Below are 6,470 nucleotides of genomic sequence, written 5' to 3'. Positions count from 1 at the left end.
ACAGCCCATGATTCTCTTTACCACCACGGGCGCTTCTGTGCAAGGTATAACATTATCCACCCCTTGAGATAGAATATCGCACATTCATTCACCTTAACCTCACTGCCCTTAAATAAACATTTTTTCGATTATTTCGATCTTTGGGCTTTAGTCCTTCTTCACCTGTAGGCAGTATAAGGCCAGTAGTTACACTCTAAACTACAAAAATGGCGACCACACAGTGCTGATGGTCCACACAGGTGAAAATGATTTCCCAATTCAAACAGACCACCCCAGAGTATAAAAGGAACCGTTTCTCCTAGCTCATTTACTGATGCTGGAGACCGGGTTACCAGACAGGCGGCGTGGAGCTCTTGAAACGGAGGTAAGAGAAAGAGGACAAAAGGGCGCAGGTTATCCCCTAGGTCCAGCATATATGCTGTATTTAGACAAAACCCACTATGTTGAGTTGGGGATTCTTTCCCCCCCTTTTTTTAAATGTGACTAACTTTAAACAGGATTGTATTGCTTTACGTGTATACAAGCAGCATTGGTACTTTAAAACTAGAGGTCCTGCAAATACTACTCAATTTGCAGCCCTATATGCCTGCTGTCCTTTAAACAAGCTAATAGACCATAACTTTAACTGCTTTGAAATAAATTAGCTCCAAATAAGGGAACATGATGGAGTATAACATGCGCATTGTATTCTCTTTATTTAGATAAAAGAAGTGGTCTTCCAATTTTAAAAAAAGAAGCACTCCTTTCCCTTTAGACCAAAGCAAGTCCTAAAGGTGGAAAAGACGCTCATTGGAGTTACACATTGAAGAAAGCATAATGCTTCCATGACCGGCTATATAGTAAGCATACCTTCATGAGCTCATTCTTTAAATCTAATGTCTAAAATGCGATAGACTTACGGTTTACCTAATATTATGTACACACAGGTCAGCCTAAGGATCCTTCCTAAGTGTTGAACAGTGAACACGAAATACATCTTTGTGGTTGCAACTAAATCTCCAAGGCAGCTACCATATAACTTAAAGTAAGCATTATATTGTTGCCTAGGAGAGCATGTATAAAAGCTGTAGTTTTGCGAAAAAATCTGAACGCAATAACTGTACACAAATTATCATTGTGTACATACAGGTTTTTAAAGAAAGAAACCGGAACCATAACAGTGGATAAGATTTATCTATCCCCAGGATTTAGACTGAGACCGCAAATTGAAAACTGCGAATTGAGTAAGAGAATCTTAGTGTTTAGCTCTGACACCTATAGTATTGTAAAAAACTTTCTGAAAATTAAAAATCTCAATGAATGTACACTAATTGCCTGTTCCGTATATTTTTAGATTGAAGAAATTTGTTTGTAGTCCTGAGGAAGGTGTACCATCAATCTCAAAACACCGAAACGCGTCGACAACTTGGCTACCCCCTTTTTTAACTTTTTGTGAATTTTTGTGAATTTGAATCTTGTGCTGAATGTTAATATACTGTGATTGTTTTTAAATGTAGAATTACTGAGTATATACCGTATTTTGATTCTGATGTTTTTAATAAATTTGATTTTAATGAAAATTATGTTTTTTTGATAATTGTGGAATAATCTCTGGGTACATATCATTGAGAACAGAAATGTTGTAGGTGTCTTAGTCCTTAAAAAGTAAATTGTACCTTAATTTCAAGAACCACAGAAAGGAACCAATTTTTTCTTGTTTTGCTACCTTTCCCAGTCCTTTCTGGGTGTGTAAGGGAAAACTCTCTCTTTTGTCAAACTTACCTCGGCTCCTGTAGCCAGAGAGCTTACAAAGAAGTAATGGACACACTTCGAACCTTTGGGTTCTCAGAGGACCAATGTAAAAAACTCCTAGGTGGGTCCTCCAAAAGTATTAATACCATCACTTTATCTAAAAGTGATGAAGACAAGTGGAACAAATTATGGAATCTGAAGAAAAAAATAATACGTACGGAACTCCACGCAGAATTTATATTCCAATACTGTAAAAAAGGTGTCATCCCCAAGGGTTTACAAATTGCAAACGAACCTGGGTTATTTGTAACTGACGAAAAATTTAAAGACAGCTGGACTCTGATCGCGAACCGGTGCAGTCGCGACTGGATGTTGCTCATTATAGACACAGCACAGGGACTCTTAATTATAGAAAAAGAAGAAATAGATAAATTAGAAAAAGAACTTAACGAGTCCACTGCACTCGATGAGGCTACAAAAAAACTAGCAGAGATAAAAGAAGACATTACGGGATACCAAGAATATATGATAAATAAAAAAACGAATAAACTCAGGAAAGACATAGCCAATTTTAAATTGGAATTGGTGTACCCGTACCTTCAAAAGGACTATTTTGACCAACCAATCCCAAATGAATATAACAACCGTCCATTCAAATATAACAGAAACAAATTTTACAAAAAGAATGTAACTTTTTCTGACACTTCCTATAATACTAGTGACTCAGAAGCTGAGAGAGTCCAAGATAGCAGTAAACGGAATGAGGCAAGAGAGGATAGTACCGACGAGTTCCATAATTACCAGATTTTTTTAGATCAGGAGAAAAAGAGACAGACCCGAGGCTTCAGGACCCGGGGGAGGGGCCGTCGTGGGTTCCGTCAAACGGAAACTATGACAAGAAGACCCTATATGAGAACCCGCAGCCAGAAGGAATGGGAATAGATGATCACACCCTAAAAGCCCCAATAATTAACCTTTCAGATAGGGAATTAAATGCAGGAGAAATAAGTGTACTAGAGAAAGGGTTAGGATTTGCCCCTACTACAGGGATCTGTCGGTACACTATAGAGAAAGACATCAGGGACTTTTTTCGAAAAATTAGGATAAAGAGATTCTTCGAAAACAAGGAATTGAGGCCAAAAAACAATAGATCAGGCTTAAAACCCCCCTCAACGTGGACCCCTGACATCTCGATGGTCAGCCAAGAAGTGGACACGTTTGAAAAAGTCATCTCAATAGGACTCGAAAAACTACTGGCAGGAAAGATTTGGACCCCCAACAATTTATCTAAAACAGAAAAGGAAGCCCTTAAAAATCTACAAAGCTATGAAGATATCACCATTAAGCCTGGTGATAAGGGCGGTAGTATTGTGGTCCTCAACACCGTAGACTACAATCAAAAAATGTATACTCTCCTTAGCAATAATGCCCACTATAAAAAGTCCAACATGGGGGAATGGAATAGACTTAAAACTAAAGTTCAGAGTCTAGTCACTCTAGCCAAGGAAGATTGCATTATATGCGATGACGAGTATAAATTCTTACTAAACAGTCACCCGAAAATACCTGCTTTGTATGGGCTCCCCAAAGTCCATAAGGACATCCGGGACCCACCAATGCGCCCCATAGTTTCAGGGATTGAGTCCATAACGGAGCCACTCAGCAAATATGCTGATTGTTTTATTCGCCCCTTAGTTGAAGAATTACCGTCCTATATAAAGGACACTAAGGATATGATCACTAAGATAGAGGGAATTAGTTTTAATAATGAAACCCAGTGGTTGGTGTGCTTGGACATTGAGTCCTTGTACACCAACATACCCCAACAGGATACTATCACAATGATGAAGGACATCCTGAGTGATGCAGAGGGCTATTTATCTGCACATAATACTTTCATCATAGAATGCATAGAAATAGTTCTCCTGAATAATATCTTTTTATTCAACAGTGACCTCTTCTGCCAAATAAAAGGCACGAGCATGGGGGCTACCTGTGCGCCGAGCCTGGCCTGTTTATATGTGGGCAATTTTGAGAAACTCCACATTTATAACGAGCTCTGTCCCTTCTATGAGAACATCAAAAATTGGTCTAGATTTATAGACGACGTCTTCTTCATATGGGAAGGGACGGAGGAAGATCTTGCCAAATTTCTTGAGTGGCTTAACTGTGGGGATGTGAATCTTAAGTTCACAGCCAATAAAAGTCAGGTGGCGGTTGACTTTTTAGACATCAAAATAAAGGCTGAGAATGGCAAGTTAAGTGTGGAACTTTATGTTAAACCCTCAGACCGCAACACCTTGCTCCATCATCAAAGTTACCACCCAAAAAATCAGAAGGATGGCATCCCTTACAGTCAATTTGTCAGAATAAGAAGGAACTGTACGGATAAAATCATGTTTGAAAAACATGCTGAAAATCTGAAAACTAAATTAACACAACGAGGCTATCCCAAAAGACTAATCAGGGACAGCTACAAGAGGGCAAAATACCAAAACAGAGAATCCCTATTTGAAACTGTTAACAACAAAAAAAAGGAATCTGAAAGTAATATTGTTATGGTCTCTAATTTCAATGGACTAAGTAGTAAGGTAAAGAACCTCATTACTAAGAACTGGTCAATTCTTAACGGAGAAGGCAAGATTCCTCTGCCTAAACCTATTTTCTCCTATAGGAGGAATAGGACCATCCGGAACTGTTTGGTTCAGACCTACAGAGAACCTAAAAAGTTGAAACAACTAAGTATCGATCAGGGCAAACCCATTAGAGGCAACCAACCATGTGGCTCATGCACACACTGTAAGTCTATCATTCAATCTGACAGAATAGAACTGATGGGGACATCACATTGGGTAAACGAACATGTCAATTGTAGAACCCAGAATGTGATTTACCTAATAGTCTGTCCATGCCAAAAGGGATATATTGGCGAGACTGGCCGGGAAATCAGATTACGCCTCTCCGAACACCGATCTGCCCTAAAAAATCATAAGAAAAATGCTCCCCTGGTAGACCACTGGGCTAATGAAAAACACAAAGAAGATGAAATAAAATGGTGCATAGTGGAAAAAATAAAAACCACTATGCGAGGCGGTAACTTGGACGTGAAACGTAAACAGAGAGAACAATTCTTTATGTCCAAGTTCCGAACTTACACTCATGGGCTGAACAGTAGGGAAGAATGGGAAAGACTGGTGCGTTAATTATCCCATTGTTCCAGTAATCTCCATGCTAAATAATATGTTCACTGTTCAGATGACTGATAACAAACTTACTATTAATTAGATTCTAGATTTGTTATAATAACTGTGAACTAGGATAACTAGGAAACATGTATGTTTAATGATGGATGACTACTGCATACTTACAGATGTTATCTCTGCACAAGAAAGGAATATGAAATTCACGTGTGTGATTTGTTCAGAGAGAATGTTGTGACTAATTATATGATGTGACCTCACTCTTAAGACCCTGACATCATGTCATACTTTTGTTGTAATAAGAGTTTAACAATAATCCTCAAAATGCAATCAACCGTAGGTGTCCAGCCATCAAAGAATGTAAGGGGTGACCCTATGATGAAAATCGTGAGCTCGATTTATATATATTAATATCTAACTCCCTGTACAAATTACCCATTATAGATGCTCCGATTTTCAGACATACATTAGCCTCAGGTATGCTCATGTGTATATGGAGTTGTTTGTATGACTTTATTGTTGATATCATACTAGAATTGATGAAAAGTGTCAATACCGGCGACTTGATTACATAGTTCTGGTATAATTGTGCGTATTCAAAGTCAACTACACTCTGTATATTAGGAAATGTATTAACAATGGTAAGACATTAATCAGTGGCTTGACCATGGTGGATTAGCACTGATAAATCCGGAAACAATAACACCCTAAGAACGTAACTTAAGTGCCATGAAGGCTGGGAAATTATACCCCTGCAGGTATTTCAACCAAAACTACCAAAATGGCGCGCCATTTATTTACACAGTGATAGTGCGCCTCGCTTAAGACTTAAATATGCGAGCGAAAATAGGGCTATGTTAGGCGATATATAAATTACTCTGTGAGACAAAAAATCGCTCATTGAGTATTTTGAAACTTGCTGCCTTTTAATAATATCTCTAAGATCGTTGGGCACGAGTCCCTCTTTACTTGTAGGCAGTTCGAAGAGTGTAGTTGTACTAAAAACTACAAAAATGGCGACCGTACAACGACCATCCCGAGTATCTAAATCAATAACAGCCCATGATTCTCTTTACCACCACGGGCGCTTCTGTGCAAGGTATAACATTATCCACCCCTTGAGATAGAATATCGCACATTCATTCACCTTAACCTCACTGCCCTTAAATAAACATTTTTTCGATTATTTCGATCTTTGGGCTTTAGTCCTTCTTCACCTGTAGGCAGTATAAGGCCAGTAGTTACACTCTAAACTACAAAAATGGCGACCACACAGTGCTGATGGTCCACACAGGTGAAAATGATTTCCCAATTCAAACAGACCACCCCAGAGTATAAAAGGAACCGTTTCTCCTAGCTCATTTACTGATGCTGGAGACCGGGTTACCAGACAGGCGGCGTGGAGCTCTTGAAACGGAGGTAAGAGAAAGAGGACAAAAGGGCGCAGGTTATCCCCTAGGTCCAGCATATATGCTGTATTTAGACAAAACCCACTATGTTGAGTTGGGGATTCTTTCCCCCCCTTTTTTTAAATGTGAC

The 6,470-nt window shown here is 38.9% G+C and overlaps 1 long non-coding RNA gene across 1 annotated transcript; it reads left to right on the top strand.

The window, feature by feature from the left end:
• The first annotated feature begins 752 nt into the window (after nt 1-752).
• On the top strand, nt 753-1,474 carry LOC147726281 (uncharacterized). The gene is made up of 4 exons (XR_015309428.1): nt 753-839; nt 927-1,024; nt 1,129-1,223; nt 1,334-1,474. It is a non-coding gene; the product is annotated as an uncharacterized LOC147726281 (long non-coding RNA).
• Nucleotides 1,475-6,470: the final 4,996 nt, after the last annotated feature.

The sequence above is a fragment of the Lissotriton vulgaris genome, chromosome 3_1, assembly GCF_964263255.1.
Source record: "Lissotriton vulgaris chromosome 3_1, aLisVul1.2, whole genome shotgun sequence".
Lineage (NCBI taxonomy): Eukaryota > Metazoa > Chordata > Amphibia > Caudata > Salamandridae > Lissotriton > Lissotriton vulgaris.
This window is presented reverse-complemented; position numbering and strand designations above follow the sequence as displayed.